This window comes from Gallus gallus, chromosome W (assembly GCF_016699485.2).
Source record: "Gallus gallus isolate bGalGal1 chromosome W, bGalGal1.mat.broiler.GRCg7b, whole genome shotgun sequence".
Classification (NCBI taxonomy): domain Eukaryota; kingdom Metazoa; phylum Chordata; class Aves; order Galliformes; family Phasianidae; genus Gallus; species Gallus gallus.
The window spans coordinates 7,596,930-7,618,796 of NC_052571.1; the positions used below are offsets into that span (position 1 = coordinate 7,596,930).

Genomic DNA, 21,867 nt, shown 5'->3' on the forward strand with positions numbered 1-21,867 from the left:
AGAAGAATAAGAGCAGGAGAGAGTCTGCGGTGGGTGAGAGAGGGAAAGTGCCCTTTGAAGCAGGGGACGCCCTACTGGCACTGCCTATCGCATCCACCACTGGCATATTCCTTCTCTCCTTTTGGCGGTTTGCCGTCTCTCAGGGGTCAGTAAATAATAATACATTAACTTAGAAATTTTCCATTTCCCACTTATGGAATTGTCTAAAATAGATGCCTGTGTGAATGTGTATATATTGACTCAAAAAAAATCATGACCTTCTATGTAACTCTTTTCTTATGTTTAGTGTGTTATCAATCAAGGATTGATTGAGTTATGAAGATTATGTTATTAATATAATTAGTGCTATTATTTTATAGTGTGGTAATAGTTTGCTAATAAACAAAAAAGGGGAAAGTTGTAAGGGAGGATGGAAGCTAAAAAAGGAAACTTGTGAATGTATATCAGTTTTGTGAGAACCTGTAATAAATGATTTGGATTGTTCATATCTGAGTCCGAACAAGGACCCAGCCGGACTGAGAGTGCTGAAAGGAAGCTCATGCTGCATGGAAGCTGAAAGGAAGCTCATGCTGGAAGAAGCATTACACTGAAAGAAGTGATCCTGTGCACAGACCTGCTTTTCTCTGGATGAAGTAATGGGTCCAAGATGGGTGGAATATATTTGGGGGTCTCTTTAGGAGTTTTGTAGAACGGATACAGAATTTGCTAAAAATAGGGTTAGTTTCTTATTTCTTTTTTTCTGTTTTCATTTGTGTTCCATGCTTGTTGCAGTGTATACAAAAAATGCTATGAACCGTGCCTTTTCTATTAATAAAGAAGGTGGAGATGTGGGGGAAGATATAACTGTGAGCGAGCCACCAAAGAGCATATCAGACTCTTTTGATAGACCTTATTACTGTGAAACCTTGGGAGACCGGAGTGTAAGGTAAACAGGAGGTTCTTTTGTATGCGCTGTTAATCTTGTCACACTTGAGAAACCTTTCATTCTTTATCACTGTTGTTTGGAATAAGCTAGGGCCAATTAACTGATCAGAGGAACTGTTAGAGGAACAAGAACTTCTTGTTTGTAAGTGAATGGTATATAAGATGTATGTTGAACACAATAAAGTAGATCTATATTAATCTAAAGTAGATGCTACAAGAAACTAAGAGCTCTCTAACTTGACTGAGCGCCGACATTTGCCAGTGGTTTTTATGTTTCTTTTTTTTAATGGCTCCTCCTCTTCCTCCCCTCCTTCCTCTTCCCCTACCTCTTCTTCCTCTTTCTTTCCTTCCTCTTTCCATTCTAAGCAAGATGATCTTCACAGCCACTTTTTTCCTTCTGTGGAGGCAACTGACACCAACATAGGTCTTTTCTCTGATTGAGCTTCCATTGCAGGTTTGGAGACATTCTCTTTCCCTTGAATAGTGTTGAGCAGAGCTCAGTAGTAAGCCAGGCCCCAAATAATTTGTGCCTCCTTAGATCTGCTGGAGCTACAATGTCTCTCTCTTAAACACTTGCCTAAACTTTCAGGGTTCTGCAGGTGTTCAGGAGTGAAGCTCCATGACACTGGAGGTGCCCACTTCTCTTAAGTTTTCTTGTGAATTTCTCCACACTCTCCGACACACAATATTATCTAGCTTTGGGGCAGATCCCCAACCAATATTGATAATGAGAAGCACATTCAGGAAACCTAACAGTATGATTATGCCAGTTTGTACATCCCAGAAATGTGCAAAAAATTTAAAGGGGACAACTTATGGCAAACCATGACAGTGCAAGGAAGATCAGTGCTGAGGAAGATAAAAAATTTCAGACTATGTTCTACTTTGCACTGATAAGCAGTGAGTGCCAAGTGAGAAAGAAACTATTGGGGATTAATTGACACTAGAGAACTCATCTGACTGCAGTTTAGATGCATCATCTTGAGTTTTTGTCCTCTTGAATCATTGCCCTTGAGTTCCGCTACATGCACAATTACACTGAAATAATTAAACGTTAATAGCTGCCAAAAGCAGAAAACACCTAACACTTACCTCAGATTAAAGCCATCTTCACAATTTTTAAAACCTTGCTCTATTGTGGTACTCACAGGTCATTGCTCTTAGGAGGACCCTAAGAGTCAGGCTGGACAAGGCTTTGAGCAACATGGTCTAGTGGGAGATGACTCTGCCTATAGCAAGGGGGTCGGAACTAGATCTTAAAGGTTCCTTCCAACCCAAACCATTCTATGATTCTAGATGACTCTTAGGTGTTCTGCAGTGGGAATCTGGAAACGCACATGGCAGAGTAACCCACATACTATTGTGGGTTTCCTTATAAAAGAAAGGAGTCATCCTGACATGTAAAAAGCTTATTTATTCCTCAGTACAGTGGGAAAATGTATTGCTATGAAGGATGAGAGAAGGGTCCCACAGTAAAAGAGAGAGAGGGGCCTCACAGAAACTGGGATAGGGGTAGTTAGAGATAGTTTATGTAGAGGTCGTTAGAAGAATGGGGATTGCAGACACTGGGTCTGGGATAATGAGGAGGATGAAGGCCATAAAGATAAGAGTTTGAGAACAGCCCAAGGATGTCTGGCAATGAGGTGATTAGATGTCCACAGGGCAAGCTGAAACTGGTTTGGGGGGTGCCTCTCCCACAGGGTCAGAAGTTTACAGCGAGGAAGACTACAAGCCTTGCGAGGAAGACGATGAGCCTTCATCCCACAACCACCAGGAGGAGACCCTCATGACACACTACACACGCATGAGAGGGGGAGGGACTGAATGCTAATGGGTTCTCAGGAATGTAATGAATATGTATCCGAATTCCTGTCAACTATTGATTATGTATTAGTTCAGCCTATATCTGTAGCATGCTTTTTCCTGAAAGTGTGCAAGTTAGGAGGAGCTATCCCCCTTGCACCTGGCGTCTGCGCAGCGTTGATTAAACATACCTGATTTTATAACTACTTTGTGGTTATAGAGTTTGATTCCGCACGTCAGCTACAATTCACATAGTTTTCCAAATTGATGTCTCATCTACCAGTAGCTATTTAGTGTGATAATGGCGTTTGATAGATTGGACACAAACACCATTGTCACACTCCATAGCTCTGGCCGTAGATCATTAGTCCATGGAAGAAGTAATATGCACACATGCAGAATTCAGCACGGAGACTTCAAAGATCTGCAAAACACAGAAAAAGACAACGTGTATGCATACTTAATATGTAGTTCATCAGCATTCTTACCATGGATGTGGGAAATGGGACTCATCATTTTTATGTCTGGTAACTAGTAATCTAAAAGCGAAGTAGCTTTAAGTGTGCATTTATAGACAAAGGAAATGGACAGCCACCTTGAGAAAGTTATCAGCATGATCTTACGAAATAAATTTTTGAAAGGGATGAATCATTCTCTACAAGGACTTGTGCCTTTCTCTTATTGATGGAGACAACTCAGAATAAGTGTTTTACTTTTAGAGAACAATGTTAGATCAGATGGTCAAGATGCTAAAGACAGTATTTGTTTTCCATATACTTGTTTTTGCCAGCACTTTAAAGCCAGACCACTTAGAAGACAGCAAGGTCATTATTTCTTCTCATCATTCATATCCAATGGTGAATTATGCAGTGTAACTAAGGTACACAACTATTGTTTCCTCTTCTTTCCAGAAGAGTTTTTTTTTTCTTTTTTTTTTACGGGACACAGTGCACTTCCATGTTTAATCTGCAAGTCAAATAATATTTATTTTTGCATATCCTTGGAGAATATTAAAAAAAAAGAAAAAAAAACACCTGTAAAGAGCCTATTCACAAGGACAGGTCTAAGAGCACAAAATGTTATAGAGTATCACCTTATGCACAATGATTTGTTAAAACAATGCAGTTGTGTGTCATTAGCAGCCAGCATGGCTTCACCAAGGGAGGGTCACGCCTGACCAATATGGTGGCCTTCTATGATGGAGTAACAACATCAGTAGACAAAGGGAAGGCAACCGATGTCATCTACCTGGACTCGTGCAAGGCCTTTGAAATGGTCCCCCATCACCTCCTTATCTCTAAATTGGAATGATATAAATTTGAAGAGTGGACTATTCAGTGGATAAGGAATTGGTTGGAAGGTCACATCCAGAGGTTTGTGGTCAATGGCTCTATGTCAAGATGGAGGCTGGAAACAAGCGGTGTCTCCCAGGGGTCTGTCTTGGGTCTGGTACTCTTTAACATCTTTATCAATTACACAGATGATGGAATTAAGCACATCCTCAGCAAGCTTGCTGATGACACCAAGCTGAGCAGTGCGGTTGATACAGCAGAAAGAAGGGGTACCATCCAGAAGGATATTGATAAAATCAGGAGGGCCCTTGTAAACCTAATGAGGTTCAACAAAGCTAAGTGCACGGTTTTGCACTTAGGTCAATGTAATCGCAGATATGTATACAAACTGGGATAAGAATTCCTTGAGAGTAGCCCTGCTGAGGACTTAGATGTCCTGGTTGATGAAAAGCTTATCATGAGTCAGCAGTGTGCACTTGCAGCCTAGAAGTCCAACAGTGTCCTGGGTTCCATCAGAAGAGGGGTGGCCAGCAGGGGGAGGGATTGTCCCTCTCTATTCTGCCCTTGTGAGGCCCCAGCTGGAGTACTGCATCCAGTCCCGGGGCCCCCAACACAAGAAAGATGTGGTACATTTGGAGAGGGTCCAGAGGAAGGCCACAAAGATGATCAGATGATCAGAGGGCTGGAGTACTTCTCCTATGAAGATAGGTTGAAGGAACTGGGCTTGTTCAGCCTGGAAAAGAGAAGGCTGAAAAGAAAAGAGACGACTTCATTGTGGCTTTCTGATATTTAAAGGAAGTTTATAAAGATGAGTGAGATCAAACTTTTTACATTGGTAGATAGTGATAGGACAGGGGAGTATGGTTTTAAACTAAAGGAAGGGAGATTTAGATTAGATGTCAGGGGAATGTTTTTTACTGAGAGAGTGGTGAGGTACTGGAACAGGTTTCCCAGAGAGGTCATGGATACCATCCCTGGAGGTGTTTAAGGCCAGGTTGGATGGGGCCCTGGGCAATCTGCTCTAGTACTTGATCTAGCTGCTGGCAACCCTGCCTGTAGCAGGGGTGTTGGAACCTGATGATCCTTGAGGTCCCTTCCAACACAAGCCATTCTTCTATGATTCTATGAATTTTTCAAAGCAGAAGAGAAAATACAGAAAGAAGAGCACAGGAAAGGGAGGAGATTTGAAAACAGAGCTTAGGTAGCTGTTTTACCTTGCTCTTCTCTGTATTCACTTTCTCCTTAGTCTATAATGGGTGTCACCTAGTGTGATCATCTCTGCAGGAAAATATTGGCTATTAACTGGAAGAAACAGTGACCTACACAGACAGAAAGTAGTTTTGTGAACATGCAAGCTAGCTAGTGAATGTTCATTACTAGCAATAACAATAGAATAGTACTAATTAATAACAGTAATGAAGCCTGTTAATTTCAGGAAAAGGAAAAGAATAGAACCACAGAATGGAATTCCTGTATTCCTCTAGGATTGGTAAAAAAATTCTTTCAAGGAAAGCAGAGTAAATTAAATATTAATTTTCAATTTTGCATGAATTTGGGAAGTTTTCCTTTGTGCAGAGTTGGGCAGTGGTTTCTTGTAGCTACATAAAACTCGAACTTTCTAACTCAGAAAATAATGCTATGTGGACTGGTTAGAAGAACCTTTCTGATGTATTCTGGAGAGGGGATGGAGTTGTCTTTTTGTGCCAGGAGAAGAAAACAGAACATATCACTGTAATGATTTTAAGATATCCATCTCGTTTTTTCTGCTTAGTAAGCGCATTTGCATGTTTGACATATTTGGGAGCATTTGCTACACATAAATAAGAAAACTATACCCTGTAATAGACTTCTGGATCTGGTAGCCTTTCAGCAAAAGAAAATGCTACTCACATCAAAGTATTTGAAGGGCAGACTTCACAGATCCTCAGGGAGCTCAAGGGTTTAGCCTTCCTGACTATATCATTTTTTAATCTTTCCTAATTCACTCCCCTGATGCTGTATCATTTTCATACAGTAGCAGCCTTAGCACCTCTGCTTTATTCCCAGTCTGATATCAGCACTCCCATCATGCCTTCCAGCTGAGAAACAAGAGGGAGAGGTACATATCTCTATCATCAACTGTAAAACCTAAATGTTAGACAGAACTGAGGCATATTAACTGAGTGCAGTACAGCTATGGAGGGAAAACACATTTCTGTCCTTGTTCAGACCAAGTGGTCACCATTTTAAATATCAACTTCTGGAAGAAGTAGGAGAGGCATTCCCTAGCTCAAATCAGGGCATACTGAAGTTGGTAAGGATTGCAGATCTATGATCCTCTGTCACAGATACAGAGCAAAGAGCAGGGCCCTGGCAGAGGCAACTCTGGGCTTTACTGTGAAATACAGAAAACAGCCAGGTAAATAATGAAACTGCAAGCACCCAAAACAAGGGAGTTAAAGGTCAGTACAGGGAGAAAGCAAAACATACACATTGTCACAGAAAAAAAACCCAAAAAACTACTTTTTGCTTTTCTTCTGCTAGGCATTCATATAAAGAATATTATCAATGTTGCAGCTGAGAAGATAATTGTGAAGAAAAAGAGAATTTTTTAAGAAGCATCTGAATGTAGATCACAAAAAGTTGTCCTTTTCATACATTCAGGCTTGGAAGCATCTCTATAACCCCAGTGAAGTTTGGCTGCGTTTACTACCAGCTGTATTTTTATCCTAAGGCCACCTAATCTCTGTAATAGAAAGTGTGAGCTGAGATCACTATGTAGAAGACATTAAATCCTTCTAAATTACATAGGCCACAGGAATTTGCAGATATTTCGCTATTCCAAAGTGCTTATTATTCAAAACTAACTTGCACCATTTTCTTTTTGTTAGTCCATTTTATCATTCCTTTTCCTCACATGAATCAAGCACAGGAAGGCACTTACCATCTGAGACAACTGCCAAGGGATCCTGTGGTGCACCACTGGGATCTATCAGAATTGAGATGCTGCTGTATGACATTTTGATGAATATCACTGTGCTTGGATAGTTGGAGATCCTGCTTTTCTTCTACTAGTTTCACAGCAGTGGTCAGCTGTTCAAGGTCTCTGTTTCCAGTGGACACCTTTGCCTCACCCTTTATGGGATCCTGAGATTTTAAAGTAAACAATTTGTTCTCTTTCTGATAAGTCATTAAAATATTGATCTGGAGGCGGAGGGACATGGCCCTCACTGAACAGAGCACTTCAATTCAAATGAAGTAAAGAACTGAAACCTCAGTTTTCTCTCCCTTCAAAGAGGTCACATGTGGGTAGGGAAAATGAAAAATACAAGTTTGTTGTTGTTGTTGTTGTTGTTGCTTGTTTTTGCTTATTAATCCTGGAAATTAAGAATGTTTGCTAGAATTTCATATTATTCGCTTACTTCTAGCAAGAGCGACTTCATCAGTTCCTCAGATCACAGCACTAATCTTACTCTTCACCGCTGGAACTTATCAATCTGTTTATATGCTTGAATTGATTTACCATCTTTTCTGCACAGGAATTTTCAGAGCTCTCAAGGAACCTGTTGCATATTTAAAGTGGGTTTCATTTTCCAACACACCTATGAGATAGGGGAAAAGTCTGACTTCAGTTAAGACAGTCTGAACAGTAACGGCAAAATCAGGAATTATAGACCGGTTTTAGGTGTATAATCTAGATAATCAACATCCAAACCACTGCATAAACCTCCAAATTTAAGCTATGATAAATTTCACGTTTTTGGTGGAGGCTTCTGTGGGATCTGAACCTGAGAGTTCTCTAAATGTAGATTAAGGTCCCACTTTCAGTACAATAACTTTCCTAAGAGTTAACTTGCTAGAACTTCGTTGCCAACTTGGATTGACACGCTTCTATTCCATTAGAATATAAGTATTTTGTAGCAGTCTTAAGGAAAAGTAATGCTAAAAAAAAAAACATACAAATCTCAATAATACCTCACATAAGTGAGGAGCCAGGTCACCTTACTGGTTTTGGATGGATGTGTCAATTTAGTAAAAGAAAAATGCCAGAAAAATCAAACATGGAAGAAATTCTTGCACTCTTCCTTACAAGCTTTAGTATCAACAGACCTCCAATAGAGCACAAAAACAATTTCAGTCCTTGTTAAGCTATCTTACTCTCACCACTGTCAGATAATGATGAAACCATCCAGTATATATCTTAGAATGGTTTAGGTTGGAAGGGACCTTTAAGATCATCTAGTTCCAACACCCCTGCTATAGGCAGGGACACCATCCACTAGACCAGGTTGCTCAAAGCCCCATCCAGCCTGGCCTTGAATGCCACCAGGGAGGTGTCATTCACAACCTCACTGGGCAACCTGTTCCAGTGTCTCACCACACTCACAGTAAAGAATTTCTTCTGAATATCTAGTCTAACGTACCCTCTACCAGTTTAAAACTATTTCCCCTTGTCCTGTAGCTACATGCCCTTATAAAAAGTCCCTCCCCAGCTTTTTTGTAGGCCCCTCCAGGTACTAGAAGGCCCCTATAAGGTCCCCCTGGAACCTTCTCTTCTGCAGGCTGAATAGTCCCATCTCTCCCAGCATGTCCTCATAGGGGAGGCGCTCTAACCATGTGATCATCTTCATGGCCCTCTTCTGGACCTGCTCCAACAACTCCATGTCTTTCTTGTGTTGGGGGCTCCAGAACTGGACTCAGTACTCCAGGTGGGGTCTCACAAGAGCAGAGCAGAAGGGCAGAATCACCTCCCTCGACCTGCTGGTCACACATCCCTTTATGCAACTCAGGATATGGTTGGCTTTCTGGGGTGCAAGTGCACATTGTTGACTCCAGTTGAGTCTTTTATCAACTAACAATCCCAAATCCTTCTCTTCTTGCTGCTCTCAAGCCTTTCTCCACCCAACCTGTATCTGTGCTTGGGATAGCCCCAACCCAGATGCAGGACCTTGCACTTGGCCTTGTTGAACTTCATGAGGTTGGCATGGGCTCACCACTTATTCCTGTCCAGGTCCCTCTGGATAGCATCCTTTCCCTCTAGCATGTAAAGTGCATCACACAACTTGGTGTCATCTGCAAACTTGCTGAGGGTGCACTCGATTCCACTGTCCATGTCATCTACAAAGATGTTAAATAACACCCATCCCAACACCGATCCCCGAGGAATGCCACTCATCACTGGTCTCCACTAGGAGATTGAGCCATTGACTGCAACTCTGTGTATGACCATCCCACCAATTCCTTATCCAGTAAGTTGTCCATCCACCCATTCAATTTTTCTCAAGTTTGGTGACCAGGATGTCATGTAGGGCAGTGTCAAACACTTTGCACAAGTCCAGGTAGATGACATCAGATGCTCTTTCTTTATCCATTGATGCAGTAACTTCACCATAAAAGGCCACCAAGTTTGTCAGGCATGACTTGTCCTTGGTAAAGCCGTGTTGGTTATCATCAAGCACTGTATGGGAACTGTTGAATCATGGCCTGAATCTCTGATTGACCACCTGAGATGAGCACTGAGTCAGCTGCAGGGGCACAGGTAAACGCAATTTCACCTGAGTGACCGGAAGGGGTGGAGCCAGGCTCCACCTCTCCTAAACCCCATTTAAGGGCTGACTCCCAAGGAGGAAGGATCTCTATCTGGAGATCACTTCTCTTGGAGCCCTTTTGTGAGCCCAGGACACAGGTAAGGTCTTTATTTCATTTCTCCTTTGTAATGTGATAATCTCTCTGGTCCTATACCTGTTTACCATACAAAGCACCTTGTCTTTATTTTCCATGTGCCCTAGTAGGGCCTTCAAGAGAATCTGCTCCATGATCTTGCCAGGCACAGAGATAAGACTGACTGGCCTGTAGTTCTCTGTATCATCTTTTCTTCCCTTCTTGAAAATGGAGATTTATGAATTTGTAGAAAAAAAAACTCCAAAAGGAGCAATCTCCAGAAAAAGAACCTTACCTAGTGGCAGTCACTCCTTAAATGGGGTCTAGGAGAGGTGGAGCTAGTCACACAGATGAATTGCCTTCACCTGTGCTCCCACAGCTGACTCAGTGCTTGCTTCAGGTGATCAATCAGAAGTTCAGGCTGTGATTCAACAGTTCCCATACACTCCACCCCTTCATGGTGTGAACCAATGACTGAGTTAACTAAAGGGTGAGTCTTTCCTGTTACAGAAATCCAACACATAGTGATGCTTATACAGTTTCCTGTCATGATGTATGTTGACATAATTTAAGACGAGTGATGATTGGTGAAAGCTCATGTTGTTTCATGGGCCAGTGCTCGATGGTGTTGCTGGAGGCATGTGGTTGTGAGGTGCAGGTCCATTCTATGTTGCATCAGTCCCATGTAGACCATCACTGGGTGTCGCACATGATCTCAGAGCAACACTGGGCTGTTGTTTTGGGCAACAATCTCAGTCTCATTTTAAAGCAAGTGTCACAGCCTCAGCATGCCTGGGTGATGTCTGATAGCTGTATGGGCAGCCTTCATGCTTGAGCAACTGCCCACATTGTCTTTTGTCCAGCATGCCGTAGCTTCTGATGTAACCAATGGGCAATGTTCTCAGGTGGTGAATTCTCAATCCCTCAAACTTGGGCCAGTTTGTTGGCTTCATCATTTCTTAGTGACCAGAAACATGGTAGACACGTATAGTCCTGTGTTTAACTGCATTCTATATGTCTAACCACATATCTTTGCCCCAGACTGGTCGGGCATGGATAGTCCATTCCTGGGTGGCCCACTGTGCAATCCAAAGAGTGAGTCTCTGGTACGCAGCCCAGCTATCTGTGCAGATGTTCAGGATACCATCACCAGATTCCTTGGTTATAACCATCCACATGGCTCACAGTTCTGCCCATTGGCTGCTCTGACCATGGATCTTTTGAAGTTTTTCTTGTAATGGTGATGAGGACAAACTATTCCTCTGGCTGAGATAGGTGATCCATCATGCCACCGTTTGTGCTTGGGGTCACCCCCATCTTAGGAAGGTGAGTCAGATCTTTTACCCACCCCTGAATCAGCAGAGTGGTCTTGACTATGATTTCAGCCTTTTGGGTTATCGGCTCTACCACCTGTAATGTGGAGTAGGCAGCCAATAACTGCTTTTCAATCATACTATATCTTTCTTCTGCTCCATGCCAGACCTGAGACCAGAATCCAATGGGAGTCCGAACAGAACTCTGACGCTGTCACAGGCCAAAGCCATCCTGAGTGACATGAACATCCAACTCAGCTGGGAGGGTAGAATCAAATATACCCAGTGCCTGGGCTTGTTTAACTGCCAGTTTTGTCTGTTGGAAAGCATCCTGTTCTGTTCTCACCCAGTCCCATAGCTACCCCTTTTCTGCGAGTCTGTACAGTGGCCTCAGCAGCTGTGCTAAACGAGGTATAAAGGAATGCCACTACCTCAATATACCTAGAAACTCCTGCAGCTGCTTTGGTGTTGTAGGGTCTGGGAATGCCTGAGCCTTATCTATGACAGCACTGGGTAGTACTTTGGTCTTTCCTGACCAAACTACCCCCAGGAATTTTACGGACAGGCCTGGACCTTGCACCTTCTGAGGATTTATAGCCCGTCCACTTTCCTGCAGATAGTTAATAAATCTGCTGCCTGTCCTACCACCTCCAGTGAGTAAGATGTCAACAGGAGATCATCAATATAATGATACAAGTTAACGCAATCAGGTTTCCTCCAATTAGCCAGGTCACGTGCCACTAGATTATGGCAATATGTTGGCAAATGCATGTACCCCTGCATCAGGACCTGAAAGGTCTGCTGCCTGCCTCCCCATGTAAATGCAAACTGGTCTTGAGATTCTTACTGAAGAACACATTTGCTAAATCTAGGACACAGTGTTAGGTTTTTATCTCCCTACTCAATGTGTCCATTAGGGAGGCAATATTGGGTACGGCTGCATGAATAGGCGGCGTGACCTTATTTAATCTCTATAATCCACTGTCATTTTCCATGTTCCATCTGACTCTCGCACTGGCCTTATGGGGGAATTATATGTGCTATGTGCAGTTCTTACATTGCCAACTTTTTCTAATTCCTGTACAGTTCTTGTTATTTCATCTTGTCCACCTGGGTGTCCATACTGTCTAACATTATTAATCTGGTGCAGTTCTGGCAGGCAAATGGCTCATGCTTCACATGCCCTCTCAATATTGCCTGCACTGCCCAGACACTAACGCACCTTTTGTCAAATTCTGAAGTCTCCCACAGTCAGCTGGAGAGCCAGACACCATAAAATATCTGTGCCCAGGATGTGCTCTTGGACTGGGGCAATAGACACTATACCCCTGGGGTGGAAGATGCCCAACCCCCAATTTCAACCATGTTTGGGTGACTGGAATGGTCTGTCCCCCAAAACCACCAATCATCACTCTGTCTCTATCAAATTTAGTCAGATCTTGGTAAATTATCAATGTTTCTGCACCTGTGTCAACCAATGCCATCACCCTCTGAATATTCTTTCGGGACCAAAAAATTGCCAATTCTAGATAGGGCCTCTGGAGGCTCTATTGGGACTAGCTTCCCTTGTCATGCCATAAATTGTGTTATGGCTAAGTCTCTTACCTCTGGCAGCTCAGGCATTGTGGCCCAAGACACCTGAGGAGGCTTCTTTTTTTCTACTGGAAACTATAAAATCTTCTAAGTTCCATGTTGCCATTGGTAATCTGCCAATAATTCTTACCCTATGCTTTTTGAGGGTAATTTTGAAATTTTTGATTGTCCTTCAACTGTTTCCATAGCTGAAGGAGGACGTGAATGGGCTGGCAAACAGTTTTTGCAAATAGGACCCCAGCCCGGATTATGTTAAACATTTGCTTTTTGGATACTAGTATGGGTCCACGATTGAGGAGTTCATATGGTTGGTCTCCTAGTTTTAGTTACTGGAAGAACTTCTGCTTCTTCCAATGTTCAAATATTGCACCTGGTCCGCAGGCGCTCTGTCTCCCCCAGATCAGCTAACAGATGGACAGCCTGTTGGATTACAGACTCTGAGGCCACAAAGGGGTTCAGTATAGAAACTAAAGTCCCATATAGATGGGAAGGGGCCTGCTGCAAGATCAAATCTCTCAGAGCTGCTGAAAGTCTTACCATATCTGGGCTGTCAAATGTATCTTCATAGATTGCTTCTCATATATCCAATTCACGAATGTAATTTTGAAGGTCCTCCATGGAGGACCATAACCCTGTATGTAATGGTACATCTGATTTATTAGGCCAGACCATACAGCATGCTGTCATCAACCAATCTATTATGGAATGGTTTTCATTGGTATATTGGACACCAGCATATAGCCTCTGCCTAAGGGCAGGGTGCACAGTCATGGTTGCCAATTCAGAGATTTCTGGTCCGTTAACTACAACACTTTCTGTGGGATAAAGTGATTCCATGCACTGGCCATGCAGATGTGGAGCACAAGTGGAAAAAAAAAGCCCTGCAGACCCTGACAAGATTAAAAGCAGGAGAGAATCTGTGATGGGTGAGAAAGGAGAAGTGCACTTGGAAGCAGGGGATGCCCTGCTGGCACTGCATATCGCATCCACCACCAGTGTGTTCCCTATCTCTCCTTTTGGTGGTTTGCCATCTCTCAGAGATCAATAATTAATAACACATTAGCTTAGAAAGTTTCCATTTCCCATTTATATAATTGTCTAAAATAGATGCCTGTGTGAGTGTGCATATATCAACTCAAAAAATCGTGACTTATATAACTTTTTTCTTATGTTTAGTATGTTATCAATCGAGGCTTTGATTGAGTTATGATGATTGTTATTAATATAATATAATTAGTGCTATTATTTTATAATGTGGTAATAGTTTGCTAATAAACAAAAAAGGGGGAGTGCGAGTATGACCCTTCAGGAAAGAATAGCTAAAGCATGTTACATTCTTAAGGTTGCATGTGAATCTCTCTGTCTCTGCCTCCCTGGTAGTGCACAGCCTTTTGACTGTCTCCTGCAGGTCAGTAAACTGTCACAGAAGGTCCTCCACTTGGGCACATCTTACATAGGTGAGTTTGCCACTCACCTCTGCTCCAGGAGAAAGGTCCAGTCACAGACCAGGGTCTGCACAGATGCTTCTTCCTTCACTAGCTCTGAGTGGAGATACTGGTCATGTTCCAAGTAGGTGGTGCATACCCCCCTGCCAGAGCCGCAGCCTTAGCTCAGTGTCAAGTGCTCACCATTCTGCTTCAAGGATCAGTTGGAATGAGTACTCCTCACTTCTGAAGCTGGCAGACCTTAGTGCCCTGCCATGTGAGCTACTAACTCCATATGAACTCCAAGAATCAGAGCTCTCCCTTCACGAACATAATAGATTCAGACACATATTACAATACTATGTAATGAAAAAAAAAAAACAAAATCAAAACTGATATACAAAGCCACTAGAACACCCTCATATTTACCCATTTATGGCATGTCTTTTCTCCTTTCAGTGGATTTTAAGTTAGTCTTATCAAGCACTATCTCCTACTGTTTAAAACGCTGCCTAATCAGTCTCAGATACACCAATAACACAAATAATAATGGCAGATGTGATGAATAAAAGAAAAAAGTGCTGAACTGCGCTTTCAGTGAAATGAAGGAGCTTTGTTTAGAGACTTACAGCAGTCTTATAACTACTTTTATATTTCAAGAATAGTTTTTTCACGTTATAAAAAAACTCCACAATGTATTGTTATTAGGGATACAGTGACACATTTTTCTAACCTTAGTTGTAAAAGCAGCATTATTATCTAATGTAGATCTGACTGCATCATTGTACCATTTCCAGTTTTGTTAAAGATTTTAATTAACACAAAGCACAAATGAGTAATGTGAACAGGTGGCATTTAGTAGGAAAGAAAAGAATGAATGAGTCCAGAAAAGAAGAAAGCACATGCTTCATCCTCTGTGCTATGTGACAGGGTACTGGAGAAAGGTACTGAAATTAAGAGTTTTATAAGAACACAATCCTAGATAGCTTGTTTTCAGTGAAAAGTGTCTCAGCTGGGACATATACACAGACAGTATAAAGAAGATGGAATTAATAGTTGTAGCAGCAATAGCAGAAGTGGTAGTTCAAAGTCCGTTTAAATAGTAGAACGAGGTCTGGGGAACATACTTCAAGTCACCTATAGAATTATACCAGAATCCTGTGTGCAAATAACACATCATTCTGAAAATGCAGAGGTGCACCTACAGGAGGTGTCTGTCAATATGCTTACTGAAAATGAGAGCTCAAAAAAACCCTTACCTAAAAATAAAACAAAATGCCACTATGTTCTCCAATATTGTTCTGCAAAATAGCAGAGAAAACTAAAATGTACTACTTTTCCTCACAGAGGAAACATCGCTTACTCTGTTTCTGGGGTTGTGTATGTCAATAAAAGCTGTCCTCAAACTGGCAATCTGCCATTGTAAGTGAAATACTGCTTACTACACATGGAGCCACCAATGGGAGTCTAAAACAGCATTGCAAAATTCATTACTATTGCAGACCGGTTTTGGTACAATTCTTTGAAATTAAATGCCAAATTACTTGGAAAATCCTGAAAAAAAAAAAATGCACTGTTTTGTTTAAAAGTCAGCAAAGGTAACACAAGGACAAATAACGCAATACACGCTGCACATTAATTCAAGGGCCAAACTCTTACCTTGAAGATATTGGAACTGAACATGGAGAGGGATGTGAAAGATAACAGGAAGGGGTTCTACAGGTACATAGGCAGGAGGAGATGGGCCAAGGAGTGTTCCCCCTCTGATGAAAGGCAATGGGGAGCTGGCTTCCTCAGACATAGAAAAAGCTGAAGTACTCAATGAGTGCTTTGCCTCAGTCTTCACGGGTGGTCAGGCTTCCCATGTCTGCCAGGACCACGAGCCTCTAGTTGAGGGTGTGGGGAGTGGTTTCTGTCCCACTGTAACGGTGGAACAAGTCCGAGTCCTCCTTATGAAATTGAATGTGTATAAGTCCGTGGGGCTGGATGATATCCACCCTAGGGTTCTGAAAGAGCTGACTGATGTGGTTGCCAAGCTGCTCTCCATCATATTTGAAAAATCATGGCTGTCTGGTGAAGTTCCTGGTGACTGGAAAAAGGGGAACATTACTCCCATTTTTAAGAAAGGGAGAAAGGAGGACCTGGGGAACTAGAGGTCGGTGAGCTTCACCTCTGTACCTGGGAAGATCATGGAGCAGATCCTCCTAGAAGCTATGTTAAGGCACATACGAGACAAAGAGGTGATCCGAGACAGCCAGCATGGCTTCACCAAGGGCCTATCTTGCCTGTCCAATCTGGTGGCCTTCTATGAAGGAGTTATGGCTTTGGTGGACAGGGGAAGAGCAGCAGATGTCATCTACCTGGACTTTAGCAAGGCCTTTGACATGGTCCCTCACCACATCCTTCTGTCTAAATTGGAAAGGTGTGGATTTGAAGGATGGACTGTTCAGTGGATTAGGAATGATGATGATGGCATCGAGTGCACCCTCAGCAAGTTTGCGGACGACACCAAGCTGAGCGCTGCAGTTGATACGTTGGAAGGAAGGGAAGCCATCCAGAGGGACCTGGACAGACTGGAGAAGTGGGCCCAGGAAAACCGAATGAGGTTCAATAAGGCCAAGTGCAAGGTGCTTCACTTGGGTCAGGGCAATCCCAGGTATTTATACAAACTGGGGGATAATCTCCTTGAGAGCAGCCCTGCGGAGAAGGACTTGGGGGTCCTGGTAGATAAGAAACTGGACATGAGCCAGTCGTGCGCTTGCAGCCCGGAAGGCCTACTGTGTTCTTAAAAAAGGGGTGGCCAGCAGGGACAGGGAGGTGATTGTTCCACTCTACTCAGCTCTTGTGAGGCCCCATCTGGAGTACTGTGTCCAGCCCTGGGGCCCCCAGTAAAGGAAGGACGTGGCGCTCTTGGAGCGGGTCTAGAGGAGGGCCACTAAAATGATCAGAGGGCTGGAGCACCTCTCCTGTGAGGAAATGTTGAGGGAACTGGGCTTGTTTTGCTTGGACAGGAGAAAGCTCCAGGGAGACCTCATTGTGGCCTTCCAGTACTTGAGGGGAACATATAAACAGGAAGGGAAGCAGCTGTTTATGAGGGTGGATAGCTATAGGACAAGGGGGAATGGTTTTAAACTGGGGCAGCGGAGGTTTAGGTTGGATGTTAGGAAGAAGTTTTTCACACAGAAGGTGTTGACAGACTGGAACAGGTTGCCCAAGGCGGTTGTGGATGCCCCATCCCTGGAGGCATTCAAGGCCAGGCTGGATGTGGCTCTGGGCAACCTCATCTAGTGGTTGGCAACCCTGCACATAGCAGGGGGGTTGAAACTCAATGATCATTATGGTCCTTTTCAACTCAGGCCATTCTATGATTCTTTGACTCAAATCAAAACTAGTTAACTTTGAAGTTCAGTCTGACTTTGAAGGTAGCATTGCTCAATGCAGAGTAGTGGGCCCTGTGACCTCCAAAGGTCTTTTCTGACCTACAGAATTCTGTGATTCTCTGACTGCTTTATGTGCACAGCTCCTGTTAACTAATGTCAACACTGAAATTTGGTCCACATAAGTGTTCTTTCCTGTCATTTTTATTATATAAAATATTGAGGATATAAAACATTAAATAGAACTCTGAGGAATTTTTTTTACAAGTAGAAAGATTGAAAGAACCCCAAAACTGAAGGAATGATAATTTACCACAGAGGGACATAGGTTACTCTGAAAGTAATGCCTCCTATTTATTTCCATGGAAACTACAACAGATACAAAGAACACAATAACACTATTTCATAGAGCAAATTCTCAGGTACAAAACACTATTTTTCACCATAGTCACCACCATTAGCTGATTCATGCAGATGAGCTGATCAAGACACACTTCGTGGTATGACAGCTGCACATGGATATCCGGAACAGGGCTTGTCTTTCACATTGCTGTCACCACTGCCCACGTTGTGGGCCAGCACAGTAATATAGGAGGCATTATTTTGGAGTAGCCCTCATGAAAACAAGGCTTTCCATTCTGGGAAGTTTTTCTTGCTGGGAAGATTTAACAAACAGTAATAAGCTGAAGTTTGGTTCTGCAGTACCTTAAGTATTAAATTCTTAAATTAAGAAGAAAAACATTTTGGCAAATAAGGGGTTAAATATTCTATGCACAACACAAAGATCTCACTGGTATATTGGGAGAACTGTTTCATTTAGTTAAAAAAATGATACAGGCCTACAAGTGTTTGTGAGTGGCATAATCTCTTTGGCAGAATAACCCTTCTTTGCAGATGGCTAATTTTGAGCATAAATTCATTATGATTTCAACAAAGCTCATTTTGAAAGCCTATTTGAAAGGGCTTAAAATGCACATTTACTTTGTCTACTTAGAGTAGATTTTTAAAAACACATATTTTAGCTCAAACTGAAGATGTTTAAATAAGGGTTCCTTTACATGGCCTAAAAGAGGCTTCCCTGAATCAATTTTTGTTCTTTTTATTCTACACTCAAAATCAGAATAGTATAAAGTTTCCATTAAAAGAAAAAATAACACAGAGGATCATGCTGTGCATGGAGAGTAAGTAGGGAGAAAGGAGTTGGAAATGCTTTCTCTCGCCCATTAGGATGGCCAAACTCTTCATGCTACCCTACTAACTCACCAAATTCTAAGGGACACAGACAACTGGACCTTCAGTGAAATAGTTGGAGCAAAAGATTCTGACCTGAAAAATGTGACGCTGTAAAATGTAGAAATGTAAACTACAGAGGCACCAGTCCAAGGAGACTTCCATTCTGTAGTCCTGTGGATCAGATATTTAGAGATTCTTTTTCCTTAGATTCCAGCCTCAGAAACTAACTGTTTCTTAACCAATAATGGCCATTCACACGTGAGAATTCTTTATGGCTTTTTACTCCAGCTCTATCTTTAATGAACATATAAATCAATACTCTAAGTCAGTTTAATACTAAGAGTTGGCTAATTCATCAGTAAAAGCACTTTACAACCTTCCAGCTGTGGGCATAGCTTACTTGGCTTAAAACTTTCAGACTAATCACAGTCAAAGTTTTAGGCCAAATCATTTTACGTTGAAAATTGATGTGCATTGAATAACATATCTGAATTTTCCCTTTACTATAATCTATTAACTTCAGTGAAGCTATGCTGATCTTTGTCAGTTTCAGATATGACCATATAACTGCTACAGGAAATCTTGGACTGAAAGCAGGCAAAGACAGTATTTACCTTTCTATCTGAAATTCTAACAATATTGAAGGGGCAACAACCTTCATGAAAATTAAAGGAAGATCATTTTACTAGCATCATTGCTACACTATAACACACAAAAGTGAAATACATTTAGTGCTAGGACAATTTATATCACAACAGCAAAAACTATGTGACCCTTGTTAGTCAATGGTAGGGGTTAAAGATTACCTATTCTGGTCATTCTGGCTACTAGAAAGACTAACTTAAAGCAGTATAAAGTAGAGCAAAGGTATTTAACCTGGAAGCCATGATCTTTCCTGATTACTTCTCAGGCTCAGTAAATGAAATTGATTTGAGTTTCCCAATCAACAAACTTATTACATCAGTGCTGGATAATTCTGGCATTCTCCATTAAATTCACCATCTGACAGGTCATACAGAAACACTTTGGGCTAAAGGTTATCTTCAGGTTAAGGGTATGAAGCTTGACTAACAACGTACTGTCTATAAAATTTGTGTGCTTCCCCAGCAAAATAGTTGTAGAAAAAATTTAAGCAGTTTTGATGTAAGCAGATCCTCTCTCCCCCTTCCTGGATGCTACCAGGAGGCCCATAGGCCTCCCTATCTACATACCACCAGCTGAAAGACCCTACATTACATATTTTCTGAACTTGAGTTAATGTGTATCAGTCCACTGTGCTGCTGTATAATTGTTTATTTTGGTCTGAGGGTCATTAAACACACAGAATTTAGTTAATACACCATGAGATGTTCCACCACCTCTCTTTTGTCCATAATTTGAATTATCACCACAGCACATTAGGTAGTGATGCGTTATATGTGTTGGATACAGAAAGTTTAATCTTAATATGAGATAATCATTACAAAACTATAGCTCTAAATCATTTTGGAGTTCAAATCCCAGAAATATTAATACCTTCAGGATTTTTCACAACAAGCCAAACCTTTGTTCATTGGTGGCCAACGCCTCATACGTAAAAACAGAAAAAGAAACAACCAAAAAATAAGCAAACACAGAAAGACAAAAACACTTAGCACACATCACTTTCTGCACTCTGCAGAGGAACTTGCTTTAACATCTTACTGACATTTGCTCACACACATTCAAGGTCACTGATGCTTTCCACACCCAGAATAGAAACAATTCAGAATTTTACCCATTGGATTTACCCTGCAAATCAACTATGATGTGATAATTATCCACCACCTCTTCTTTAATGCCATTTAAACTCCTTATCAAACAGAGCATAAAAAGCATAACAAAAATCTTTGGTGCAAATAAGAATGAACAATTTTACTAATCCTTTATACTTACAAATAATAAAATGTTTATCTTCTCAAATTTTGAAGAGACTTTAGTCACCTGAAATATGTTAAATTAGCCATATAATCACCTGAACACAAGTAGCTATGCACCTAGGTGGGTCCCAACCCAACTACCTGCTTCATCTCATCCCCTCTACCTCACAAAGAAATTGGCTGCTGGATGAAGTCGGTTGGGATAGAACCTTCTGGAAGGGATAGGGCTAGAATATATAGCTGGAGAGAGAGAGAGAGCGAGAGAGCATACAGTGTTTGTGGTTTCTAGGGAGGTGTTTGGTTTTTTTTTCTTCCCCTCTCCCCTCCTGTGTGTTTTCTGAGGTACTATCTTGCTGTGGTTAGTTTTGCCCATTTGTGCTTACCTAGAGGATAGGTGACTGTTGTTGGTAGTCAGTGAGGTAAAAATGTGGTGTGGTTGTACCTTGCTGGTCTCTTCCTTTGAAGCTAGAATGCTCTTTCCTGAAAGGAAAGGTCTTGACCACCCTCAGGAGTGGAAGGTGCCATAGCAGGCAATAAGAATGCTACTACAGAGAACAGAAGTAGGCTGGCAGGGGTACCCTACAACTTTTGCTTGCTGTAAGCAGCTGTAACTAGTTACTCTAATTTTTCAGTGAGTGGGGAAGTTGATTCTGGGTGTGAGTAGTTGCAATGTGCTTTTCTTCAATATGCTGTGTTTTAGGGAAAACCTTTCTGCTAATGCATTTTTAAGATAATTTGGTATACATTTTAGTTATTTTTTCTTCTAATAAAGAAAAACTGTAGACTTATAAAGGGTTAAAAAACTATGAGGATAACATTTCTTTTATTTTTCAGTTGAAAACTTAACTGATTCTTTTGCTGTCAGCTTGACCATGCTATAGCTGAATGGGAAAAGGAACTCCCTGGAGTTAGTTTATGCACCAGGAATGCATTGAGCCAAGGGGTAGCCAGGTTAAGAATACTTCAATACAAATTAGTAGTTGCTTTTCTTTCTCTTATTTATGCTCCTCTGCCTGTTCTAATTAGCAAAAATAATGTGGCTATAACATAAATGTTTTTAAGACAAAGTAGTGATGAAATCAAAAAGTCTTAATTGTTTCTTATGATATCGCAGACAACTTGCTAAATACAAACTTTACATAAATATCATATTTAATCTTATTGAGTACTAGTGTTCTTTTTTTCTATGAACTTGTTTACTGTCCTATGCAGCATCAAGTTGAATTTCACGTGGTTATTCTAGTCCTTGATGGTGTAGCTCTACTGAACTGAAGTATTTGTCACAAAAACCTGATCTCAAGACCACAGAAAAACAATCCCTTGTTTCTTTTGCTAGTCTGTCTCTTTAGGTAACTGCATTCCTTTTCTAT

General features: G+C 41.6%; 2 non-coding genes across 2 annotated transcripts; one reads left to right on the forward strand and one right to left on the reverse strand.

The window, feature by feature from the left end:
- Positions 1-3,003: 3,003 nt before the first annotated feature.
- MIR122-2 (microRNA 122-2) lies at positions 3,004-3,080 on the reverse strand. The gene has a single exon (NR_031502.1). It is a non-coding gene; the product is annotated as a microRNA 122-2 (primary transcript).
- MIR122B-1 (microRNA mir-122b-1) lies at positions 3,017-3,074 on the forward strand. Its single transcript, NR_162063.1, has one exon. It is a non-coding gene; the product is annotated as a microRNA mir-122b-1 (primary transcript).
- Positions 3,081-21,867: the final 18,787 nt, after the last annotated feature.